Genomic DNA, 13,157 nt, shown 5'->3' on the forward strand with positions numbered 1-13,157 from the left:
ATACAGAAATTTAACTTTCCGGAATATAACGGAAATTTTCGGGTATCTCCGTGGTACCATCTCCGTGCAATTATGCAGTATGGCGTTCATCTCTTACGGAAAGAGAATGGTAACTTGGTAAGTGTTTAAAATACATATTCAACGTTTTTTTCGTTTATTTTTATGACTTTTGTACAGTAGTATAAATCGTCCACCCTTTGGATGAAAAGCAAATGATTTATCCGGATTTTGTTCATCCGAAACTAAATCACTAGTATCAACATCCGGTGTAATTTTTGCTTGTATTTTGGAGAAACCCGATTGATTTCTAGCAAACTTGGTTTACCACTACATCGTCGCTTATTATTATTTGGTATGTTCCAATCTAAAAAGGGATTTGCTCCCTTAACATCTCAGATTTTAATAAATAAAAGACGAAATGATACAAATGCCTTACATTTTGTTTGTCAATGTCATGTCATTAGTCATTCTCATCACCTTTGAATAGCAGAACAGAACGAACACTATCACCAATTCGTATTGTGGCTTTTTGCATGTGTCTTAAATTCTCATATTTGATAATAAATGCAACAATAAAATATTTCCCTTATTCTGCCACAGTTATGCACCAGTCAATTGTAACCATGGCCCCCAGGCAGGTCTTGTTTATACCAGGGATAGCAGGGGAAATGGGCCATGTTTTTACGTTCCAGGTGGACCGGCAGTGCTGAGTGAATGCGGTGTTATTGTTTTTGCGCTGAAAACAGGGAATGGGCCTAACCTAGGATGTCCCCAGGGGCATTTGACGGGGATCTGATCATTTCGTAACCTTACCATTTCGTAACAGCTGAATCTTGGTTATTTTGTAACCATTTTGTTAGTCAATTCATAACCGTCAAGAAATCAATTGCTCATATGGTAACCACCATTTAACAAGGTGATAAATAGTACACTTAGCACCTCGTTAAGTGTATTGTTCGAACCTGGATGTATATGGCACAGTAACCAAGACACCATTTGGGAGACATTACTCAAATTCTCACTAGTAACAAGCCAATGCTAAATTAGAAATGATTTGTTATACTAACAAAATATGTTAATTATTTTCTTACATTTTGCTTACTTATAAACAATAATTTAAGACTGATTGCGATGTATTTTTGAGTAAAATTACGTTTACATAAATGATCATTCTTGACCTATTTCAAAATTTTGTTCTGTTCTTTTCTCAATTGATCCATATTCTGCATACTTTATATCTGAAACCGACAAAAAACAGCCTAAAATTATTAGTTATGGTACAGTGGAAACTCACTAAACCGGATCTCCACAAAACCGGAATCCTCGGGATACTGGAATTTTATCAGAGTCCCGGTTTTCCCCTTCTATTTTCAATGTAAAAAAATCCCTACAAAACCGAAACCCCGGAATTCCAGATACCGGACAAAAAATCGAGAAAATTTGTTAGTTGTCAAGGTAATTTTACCTCACAAAACCGGACGTTTTGTTCAAACATGTCAAAATAATTCTGTGTATTAGGAATTCGCGAATCACGTGTCACTTTGTTTTGACAGCCGGTACGTCTTTAAATATTACACCTGTGATGTTGTGTTAACACGATAATCGATAATGATGATTGCGCTGTGGATTGACTGTCGCGCGATAATCAAACGATAATCAAACTTGTGAAAAGAAAATTGATTAAAACATTTATTTGTTTGTTGCAGAAAATTAAGAACTAGAAACGGTTTTTTAGTGATCATTTTGAAGGGTTGTTTTATCTAAAGACTTCTATGATTGAATCAAATTAGAGCGGTGCTTTAATTAAACTATCAAACATACTAAACAAGCATTAAATTACGAGAGTTGTTTTATTTCAAGACTTGGAAAAAAGATGGTTATAAAAACGCAGAAATGTTTAATTATGCTTATCACTTTTGCAAGTGCTTTAATCATGTCTCAAACTCCGTCTAAACGTCGGTGAATTGAACTTTCCCTAGAGGACAAAAGCCTTTAAAGATTAACTCAGTTAATATATTGAGTAAACTTACTCCGTACATCGAATCCCCACTAAACGGGAATCCTCACTAATTTTGCATTTAATTATAATTCAGCCTACTTATAATATTTCCTTCGCAACATAAAAAATAGCTAGTGTGAATGTTTCTATTTGTCATAGTTTCAGAGTTTATTGGCAAATCGCACTAAACTATTAGGAATAAAGAAGGAATACAACTACTAGATTTAACTTTGTTTATGTTGTTATTTTTATGTTTTATACTTACAGTAAACTTATTTTGTAAATTCAAATGGTATTAAATTAATTCCTCATAATTATAGGAGTCAACGGTTAAGATATGACCATTCGATTTCTTAACGGTTACGAAATGACCAACAATGAGCGGTTACGAAATGACCATAATTCATTTGACAAGGCTTTTACCAGCTGTTTGTCTGTGCTGAGCGGGAATTTTACCTGGGATTGGCTGGACCGAAAGTCAAAGTCCCCGCTATTAGCAGGACCTTGGGGGCCCATGCTGCAACTGACTGTTGCATTATTTGGATTTTTTCTTAACTTTACGACACGCCTCCCTACAGTATTTTATAGTCAAGTTTAGTATCATTTATTTACAGAAATTGGATAACTTAACAAGTAAAGTAAACTGTACTGAGCTTTTAAACAAACCTACATACTTATAAATCAAAATTGATATTTTAGGGTCTACACTGAATAAACCCAAAATGTTAGTTTTGATTTGCTAAATTCGAACAGTATTTAGTCTATCCACACAAAATTTACAGGATCATCAGATAACAAATTTTCTAAAAATTCTCTGTTTGCCAAATAGGGAAGACAGGTTTAAGTGGGGTTAAAAGGTTGCTATCTGTAACCAAAGAAATACTGTTTAAAATTGTGAGTATTCATTTATCTTTCGTTCAGTAAAGAGCATGCAATGGCATAGTGGTTGGATTAGATAATCTATTATGATCATTCTTTTTGCATTATATTGTGTTGCAAAATGTTGAATAATAATTTCTTTAGTACAATAAAAATAAAACATTTATATTTTAAAATAGACCTATCATATTTAGTATAGAAATGATTGTTTATTTAATTGACTCAGATAACTTATAATATCATTTCTTGACATTATAAACATTATATATTATATTTTGTATTTTTGTCATCATATTTGCAACTTGCATAACTTCAGTAACTTCTTAAGCAAACACTTAATTCTTATTTTTGACTGTTGTCACTACATTTTAGCACCTTTTTTGTTCTATGGTTTTGCTAATCATAAGAATTAGGCTTAAACACCTATGCAAACCAGACAAGTTGTGATAAGCATATATTCGATCAAAGAAACAAAGATTATCTAAAGGAAACTCTTAATTCTAAGCCAAGTAAAACTCTTAAGATGACAGTGCCAGTTGTTGGCAACTTAGCCTCAAATTTAGTATTTAAACCCATGACTTCCCAGTCCAGGTTTTTTTACCATTTGAATCATAAAAAGATAACAAACAAACACGGATGGAACATTTGAAAATACAATTCAGTTGGTGTCTATTTTCTTGCTCATTTTTGCTTGAAATTATTCTGCTTGAATGTGATTTTTGTTGCTTAAATTTGAACTTAACTCTTTGTGAATATTTAAGGAATGTAAGGGGTCAGATTTCAGATTGCTCATTATTTCTGGAACACTAAATACTTTATTTGATTGTGTACACTGCACTTTCTTGTTAAGCATTCATCCAAATCATTTGGGTAAATATTGGCAAAAAAACTGATTTTAGATTTAAATACTGGTCATCAAAACCAGCACTGACAAAACATAAGATGTGTTTAATTAATGTGCGGGAAAGAGGTTTAAAGGTGTCCGCCCACAATGAAATGCTTGCGGGTCACAGTACCCCTTCAAGTTAAGTTCTTGAAAAAAAAATGATTCTCTCTGGTAGCGTTTGATTATGTGTACATTGTATCCTTGTATGTATTTTCAAGTGTACACATGATTTATATAAGGTTTGTACAATTTTAGTTTTATTTAAATTTTAAAATTTTGACATTTTTTTTTAAGATTTGCCTGCCCCTGTCTAAACACTTAAATTCTTGGTCTTTGGACTATTGTCTGCAACTTCAAAACACACTTTTTGGACCAGGACACATTTTTCTGATATTTTATCCAGTTTGACTGCAATATTAGTTGTATTTATCAATAATTTAAGTAAAAAATGACATTTATATTTCCATAATTACCTGGTAGTTATTTGTTAATTTGTTTTAATTCATGGATAGGTTTATTGCGAGTGTCATGGAAAGCTGGAACTTTTCAGTACACAACATGCAAACTGAGAATGAACTGTGTGTGCCGGCTTTGTGAACAAAAACGCAAGGCGGCTATGGTTAGTTGCGTTTTACAATTTGTGTTTCGCTGATCTGTTGGCTGGGATCAGATCATCCATTTGGGGATTTAGATATGTTACCCCAGCCAACAGGCTGCATGTTTAATTTTACTCAATACTAAGCTTTGTTTTAGTGCGAACATCAACATGTTTATCTAATTGCAGTTGCTGCTTGGGACAATAAAGTTAAGTCAGCAACCGTCTACCAGACTGCAAGATTCATTCCTTTCCAAAGGATGTCGTACCTTTCCAGGTGGGTGTGCATTGATTGATTGATTGATTGATTGATTGATTGATTGTGAGTTTGTGTAAATGAATCATCAGACTCTCTGCCATGAATGTTAGAGAGTTTAAAGCTATTTCTTATTTTCCTGTGTAACTATATTGATGTTAGATTAAATTTACACTGCCGTGTTACTGAGTAACAATTTGAAATTGGGCCAAAATCATCAAGCTAGAGCTTTGCATAATCTTTTTCAAACTTCTGCGAGATTTCTGCCCTTGACAATATTTGCTCGCAGCCCCCCTCAAAGTTGCACTTCGTTCAGTATTTGAAAGCTTACGGATACACTTTTTTGTTAATTTGAGATCTTAATGTGGCTACTTCTAAGTAAATAGATGCTCAAAGTAACTAGATGCTCTGGGCGTTCACTGGGTGACAAAGGCTACCCAGTATTGGTTGTTTCTTTTTTCTGAAAAGATGTTTCTAGTGAATTGCCCAGTTGCAGTGGTTTTGACGCCACAGAACCAGCATAGCTCCATGACAGATATATATGTTTTCGTCATTGATGTCAGTACTGCTGTATTGGAGGCCTCACAATTTCTGTGTGGAAATGTCATCTGATACACTCATAACGGCTTATTTCTAGCATAGCTTTCAGAAGTGCATGGCCATTCTCTGTCATTTTCAGATACACTGTGTTTTGTGTGGATAAGAAATGCAGAGTGGTACCACCAATCACCTAAGCCACCATTCCCCTAACAGACAATAGGCTCATGGGGACAGTTCCTGCAATTTACAGAAAAGCTCTCAATTGTAGCCCTATGAACTTCAGGTAAGCGATAAATCTGGACTTCAAGATATCTCTGTACTCACTGTAAGTTTATACTTCATTTGAATAAAACATAAGGCCGAATTCAGAACAATCACTCTCACTCACACTCAATGAGTTAATCCTCTGTAATCACATAACGGTCGAGATATTTTCGAGTGAAAGGTATATCCGTATTCACAGGTGTGAGCGAGACTCAAGTGTTTTGCGTGAGTGGGACATTTGTGAGTGCTCGGCTAGGCCATTTGAACCGCCCTCGAGGATTGGTTGTGAATAGGAATTGAATGAGTGTATGTGAAAAAAGTACATGGCAAGTAGAAAAGATGAAATATATCAAATATTTGGAACAAATAAGGGACATGCTCGTTCCCAGACAATATTTAAGAGACCGGGATAATCCATTGAAGTACATGTTCATTCAATAACGTGGCCATCTATAAACAAAACAAATTCAAAAGGATGCGCCTATCATATATTTGTTTTGTTTCGCAATGATCTTGAACCCCCAGCAATGTTGATGTTTGCAATTCATCAATGGCTGCAACAACAGGCAGCTAAAAGTACGTGAAGTTAGCATCCTAGCGGCATGAAGTTAGCAGCCTAGTGGCGTGAGGTTAGGGACTAGCGGCCTAAATTTGTTATCTATTTCAAGGTTCAATGGTTACATGGGAAATATGATAAATCAATGTTTTTAGTCGTACATTAGCGGCCTTAAATTGTTTTCTACTTCAGAGCATTTTTATATGAGTTTTCTTCTAAAACAATGCTAAAAAAATTGTTTTCTTATGCAAAATACATCACGCTTGAGCGGTCTTGCGGCGTGAACTTGGCGGCCTGGTGGCCTAGCGGCCTAAAAATCCCCAAAACTCAATCCAGCAGCCAAGGAAAAGGGGGAAATGCTGATATTTGCTAAAGGATGTTGATTTATGAAAAGGACATTTAATTTATCATTGTTTTAGAAAAGTCTTCAAAAGTTCAACGCATATAAAATGCTTTGGAATAGGAAACAATTTTAGACCGCTAGTCACATGAGGCGTCTAGGCCGCCAGGCCGCTAACTTGACGCCGCTAGGCCATTTCATAGCGTGGTAAGGGAATTGATATGTATTTTCCAGCCTACATTCAGCTGGATTATTATTACTATTATTATTATTATTATTATTATTATTATTATTATTATTATTATTATTATCATTTTCATCAGCAGCAGCAGCAGCACCACCACCAGCACCACCAACACCAACACCACCATATCATCATCAACATCATCATTATTATTATTATTATTATTATTATTATTATTATCGTCATCTTCATCCATTTTCCCCTACATTTCTGGAGTTGTTTTTCACTCCGAGGTGTTATTTCCCCATAAGAAGTAGATTCATTCGCTAATTCTATCCATCTGCTATTTTTTCAACTTCCATTTTTTCAACTTTCATATATTATTTTCAAACGCCCAAGACCGCTTTATGTAGAATACAAAAGCAAGATTATATATGAATACATATTTAAATTACGTGATACAATGGAAAACGGCTACATATTTAAAACAGCAACAACAACGACAACAAAAAACATGCATTTAAACGTATTTTGCAACAGTTATTTACAACCCAAAACGTTTATTTTTATTAACCAATTGTTTTAAAATGTAAATTTCAGTTTCAGAATAACACTTATTATCATTTGTTTGTTGCCATAACTAACAATAAGGTACTCAAATCTCAAATAAACATATGTTTACAATGTATAATGTAAACATCACCATAGTCAAACAGATAATCCGATATGATCATGTAAACATACGTGTATAATTATATACTGTATTGCTCACTTGATGAAGTGGAGTGTTAGCGAGGCGTATGAATACGAACAGATCACTTGAGTGTCACTCCCCATATTCCACTCAAGTGATCATTTGAGTGTCCCTTACGGGAATGTGGTTGGAGTGTGAGTGAGAGTGGATGTTCTGAGTTCGGCCCTTACAATTTCAGCATCAAAATCCAGGTTTAGATCCCAGACCGAACTTTGTCTCCTTCATTACTTAATTTCAGATGTTCTATAAGCCACATACATGTTCACTACTTATGACGGATAAGAACTTCCGCAAATTGATTATAAATGCGTTTTCCCAGATTTACACCCTCCTCTTGCAGATACTGCCGATGGTGAAGCTTGGGTGCACTGGGCCAGTTTTCCAGCCGTGTGGAATCAACATCTCCAGCTGAACTGGGGCCGGGAATTATATAAGACCCCTTAGCAGCATGGTGAGCTTTTGCGTATTTATTTCCAGGCTCATATACCCGGCCAGACTTCTGCGTTTAAGCTTTCCTTTCGTCATATTTTTAAATAACATATCTGAAGTCTTTCAATAAAATCACAACTGTGACACCTTTGGAGACTAGATTTAAATTAAGGAACCATTATGTGTAGAAAGCCTTTTGGGTGATTTAAAATCAAATTAGTAAACAGGATTCTCATAGTTCATGGTTTATAATTGGCCTTGTGGACCTTTCATTCTTTACTTTGGTAACAGCTGCTTAAGTATGTAAGAAGGGTGGGGGGGGGGGGTACAGATGTGATAGTAAACAGTGTTTAATAAGGTATATTTGTTTTTATTTTATCACCATTTTGAAGGTAATGATTGTGTTAAATCAGGGATAAGTAACAAGTTTAACACAAACACTGTAACATGTTCTTTATTTCAAATAAATCTATAAATTATCTCTGGAGAATTTAGTCTTATCTCCATTTCTCAGAAAATGTAGCTGTCTAAGTGCCTATTCCATCAATGAGTATCACTGACTTTAAATTGCTGTTGCGGTACAGTTTAAATAGCAAAAGTTTTATGGCCCTGCTTGTTTGCAACTCCTCATTCATTTTTGTACAGCGAGAAAAGTAAGGGAATTCAAGAGATTTACTAGAATTATGGATTGTTTTTCTTGAGTTACACAGTACATAAGGAGGAATAAGTGTGTACACAACTCCTCATTTTATTCCTGTTTATTATTTATATATGTAACATAGATGTGTACAAGACTTAGAAACATGACATAAAAGAGCTCACTTTGATAAATTTTCTCAAAAAAAGATATCTTTACTGTTAAAGTAAGAACTTTTACTGCATAGTAAATTATCTCTTCTGCTCATCTTTATGACATCATTACATGGAATGGAAACTTCCCAAGATACATTTCCACATGGCGCAGCTCATTTTGCTGATGGATTGTTTAGAAAGGGACAGTTTTAATTGGACAAAATGTTTTAATCGCCATTTTACAGAGTGCCAGCCAGTCATTGCTGTTCTTTGCATTGCTGAGAAGGACAGTCCTGCCAACATAACAGTTTGTTCAATAACAGGTAAAAAACTGGTCTCACTTTACATTTTCAACCACTGCCAGATAATATAATCTTATATAATGATAACTCCTTCTTCACAACTGGTGTTAAATATATAATGATTAAACAAACAATGAAATGGAAATTATGCTCTTTAAACTCAGAACCATTATTGACTGTCTGATGCTACTGGTAAATGAACTGGTCTTGATGTCCTTTTCTTGAGATAATAACTATTTGCATATTACCCCGGTACTACTATTGTACATTCAATAGAAAATCGTCTTGTTTGTATCGTTAAATGGCTTTATAATGTTCCCCACTTCCTGATTCTTGAAAATTACGTGAACAAATGACAATCCTACTACCATTTAAAGTTTGATTAAATTTCGGACAAATGTGTTTGTTTTAATTTGCCTTCTGCTTAAAGTAAGGGTATATATACTGGGCAAGAAGTGCTGAATTTCATCGTGAATGACAGTGATTATCCATAGTTTGAATTTGGTTCGGACATGTTTGACGGGAATTCAAAGACATTTTTTTGTCATCATTTTCGCATACATTGGTTCATTCCAAGATAAAAAATATAACCTTTTTCAAAATGTTCAATCTGTGAGAGTGCAGCTTTAATAGACCTGTAAAGACTTGTTGATGTGAAACTAAACTCTCAATCAAACTTTGGTAAAAGATCAAATGCGGGGCTCCGTGTGCGGCATAGACTGTGTTAAATTTTATTTAATATGATGAAGAGCTAGTTAAGTTATCTTTGTTAAAAGTCTTCATTTGAAGCAAAATATGTTTCAATACCCTGTATGAATTTTCTTCACTGGATATTTCATAAAAAACATTGCTCCAGGGTGCGGAGCTATTTTTTGCTATATGTCTATATGGAAAAATCTTCTCCTCAGAAGTCAACTTTGTTCCCCAATGTGCAAGGAACAATCGGTGAAAATAATTTCAATAAAAGTCCCTGATTATTATTATTATTGTTATTATTATTAATAAACTTTTACTATTTCAGGAGACAAACAGAAACACAGAGGTGCTATACATTCTGATGGAAAAACAAAAGCATCTCCCATCATTTTGGCGTGGCTCAGATCAAGAGGAGAATTTTAAGAAAGGTAATAACTGAGCAACTAAGAACATGTAAGTTGCACTGGTTAGAGTGTAAGACCCATCTCCCTTCATAAGAATTGATAATCATCATTGTATTAAATCAAGAAATTGAAACATAAGTGTCTTGTCTTTTGCAGTTTTTGAAATATAATATAATTTAAAAAAAACTAAATTATTATTTAATATGATTGTGAATGTGTGATGTTTTCTTCTGATCATTCACTCTCAAAAACCAGATACTAATAACATATTTGTAGATTTTTTTGTTTTACTTGTAAATATAGTTTTAAGGTTGTATTTTAGGCAAAGCCTTTTATTCTGCTCAATACAAACTTAAATATTGTAAGAGTTATGGCCCTTTGTAATTTTTAAACAAATACATTTTTTTCATGTTTTTGTAAGCCCATTATTAAGGGACTTTTAATATTTTCACCAGCTGCATTATAAAGTCAGACCAAAAGTGTCCAGTTAGTGTCCAAACAATAACTAAGTTAGAATCCTTTCTCAAATCAGGTGAGCGATATAGGCCCATCTCTGTGTTTGTCTGACAAAAAAACAATAATCAATCTTTGAGTTAAATTGACAAATATTGTTGTAGAATGTTTTGTGAAGACATACAATTGGATTTCTTTTGTGTCAATAGGATTAAGGTTTCTGCACATAAAAATTATTTAGAATAGCATTTGGGTCAGTCAGTTCACGTTCAATATTACTGATAGTATAAGTGGAAGCAGTGACTTAAAATTAATTACCAAACAGTTTCTGCTCAATTGCTTTGAGTTAACATACCAGTTATGAAACTTGGAATACTAGTTCTTGGTGGCATAAATGAAAGACCTTGTTTTGTCACATTGACTTGTAATCAAGCACTAATTTCCTCTAAAAAAAATTCAGGTGATGGTTGGGAACACACAAGAAGACATAGATCACAGGTGTCCAGGCATATGAGTAGACAGGAGTTTCACACTCTGCCAAACTTACTTCATCAGAGGAGCGGAAAGCTTCTCAAGATCCCGCACTGCACACTTAGATATAGTCTTTGACTACAACAAGGGGATGAAAGTACAGAGAGGTCCAACTGAAATCAATTCTGTGCTGCGTCATTTCTTCATTCTGAAGTCGATGGACATGATTTATCATGGCATCAAGTGTGCAGTTTGTCGACTATCAGCAGTCTTGTTCACCAGTTGTGCAACTTGAGCTGGTAGCTTTATTGCTTGAAGCCACTGCATAAGAGGGGGAAGGTGCAGGCTCATCAAAAAGTCTCAAAAGTTGAAACTAGGAAAAGAAGTTTGTCAAGAGTGTGAATTTATTTGCTTTGAAAACAATTGTTACAATGATTTGGTTTCCTTTGAAACTTGATACATTCTATGTGTATGTTGACTGAATTGAGATGCTTAAATAAAGAACCGCTATTCAAATATCAGGAAACTGCATTTTTCATACTAAAGGGTAAATGGTGTCGCCATTTCCTGTATGTATTTAAATAAGATATGTTTCCACAATTAATATTTTTAGGGAATTTTTCTCAACCTAATGAATGAGATTAAATTGTACAGCGTTATATGAGCTTAATATGTGTTTTCTGTTTCTTTAAAATTGGTGAAAAATTGTCAGAAGATAATTAGACCAGTATCCATTACTGCAATCATACAATCAAATATACAGGGACAAACCCACTGGGCATATAATATAATTAAATAATTAAACCCTGTTTAGGGGCACGAGGCAAACAGAGTTACTTTCAAACGTTAAAGCTGCACTCTCACATTTTGGACGTTTTGACAACTTTTCTCATTTTATGTCTTGGATTGGAACCATCCAATTTTTGCGAAAAATTAAATGGCAGATTTTTCTATTTAAGTTAAAACATTGATGTTTTATGCACTTTTCTTAAACCGTTAGTTGCATTAATTTTCGAACGGAAATATGAAATCAGTGATCTGATCTTTTGTCAGCAATCTTTTATCATTGGTTTGCAGATAATTACGCAAAAAATTGCTCATTTCAAAACAAAAAAAAGTTGTGAAAACGGTATATCTGTGGGAGTGCAGCTCTAAATGTTTGATTTCTTGATTTTACTACTGTATTAGAAATTACAGGGGTTGGGGCATATTTTTAGTGTTTTTATTGCTTTTTTATGATTCATACAGTCATACTTTATTCCTCAGGGCATAACTTACAAATAGACAAAACTGGAAAATGGTCATATCAAAAGGTCAAAGATAATGCAAGTTGAACAATCATATTGTTCATGGCTTGTATCTTTGGTATATTTTGTTGCATATGCTATAGAAAAGTATGAAAGTTAAAAATAAATTCATAGTTGAAATGATGGCTTTGAATGGTATTGTCAGATGAGAAACGGCACTATTAGGAAATAGGTATAATGGTACTTTATTTATTTTGATCAATTTTAGATATTGTATGAAAATTATTATCTTATTTAGTACATGAGACCTTTTAAACAGTTATTGACAATATAACAATGTGTATATGAAGCTTTAGATCAACACTTAAAGCTGCACTCTTACAGATTGTCAGTTAAGACACAAAATTGTCTCAAAATCTGCTGATTTGGTTATCATTCCTTTAATTCAGTCATATTAGATAATTCACAATAGAACCAATCAGAGATGTTTGGTAAAACTGCCGAAAATTTCATTTACATTCAATTGTTCGTAATGCTTTTAGCCATAAAACATAAAAAAAATTAACATAAATATGATAAACTGCAATCTGATCTTTTTTCAGCAGTCTTATATAAAATTGGGTCTTGACATTTATGCAAAAAATTGTCCATTTATAGACAAACAATAAAAGATTACCGGTAGTCAAAACGATCAATCGGTGAGATTGCAGCTTTAAATACACCTTTTAAGACCGCTGTAAAATTCCAATGGTTTGCCTAAATCTTTAAAGCTAGCATACTGTTTAATTGACAACCATACTTATTGTTTAAAAGTGTCATGATATCTTTGTACAACGTTTTTATGTAATTCATTAAAGAAGTCAAAACAAATTTGTTTATCTTGTAAATTGTTTTCTATTACTTAAATGACCCAGACAAAAATGGGAACGTCAGTGCTAGTTATTTTACTATTAACATCCCATGAAGTTTCTATTGGTGTAGCAGCAAGGAGGTGTTATTTTGAAGATGCATCATTACCATCATAAACCAAATTATACATTCATATGCACAACATACAGGCGTGTAGCCGCCTATACGTGAATACGCGGCTGAATCCACATGATTCTGACA

General features: G+C 33.9%; 1 long non-coding RNA gene across 1 annotated transcript; it reads left to right on the top strand.

Moving 5' to 3' along the window:
* The first annotated feature begins 1,575 nt into the window (after positions 1 to 1,575).
* On the top strand, positions 1,576 to 12,892 carry LOC128205338 (uncharacterized). Its single transcript, XR_008256217.1, has 6 exons — positions 1,576 to 4,636; positions 5,295 to 5,438; positions 7,594 to 7,704; positions 8,720 to 8,797; positions 9,798 to 9,900; positions 10,790 to 12,892. It is a non-coding gene; the product is annotated as an uncharacterized LOC128205338 (long non-coding RNA).
* Positions 12,893 to 13,157: the final 265 nt, after the last annotated feature.

This window comes from Mya arenaria, chromosome 10 (assembly GCF_026914265.1).
Source record: "Mya arenaria isolate MELC-2E11 chromosome 10, ASM2691426v1".
Taxonomy (NCBI): Eukaryota; Metazoa; Mollusca; class Bivalvia; order Myida; family Myidae; genus Mya; species Mya arenaria.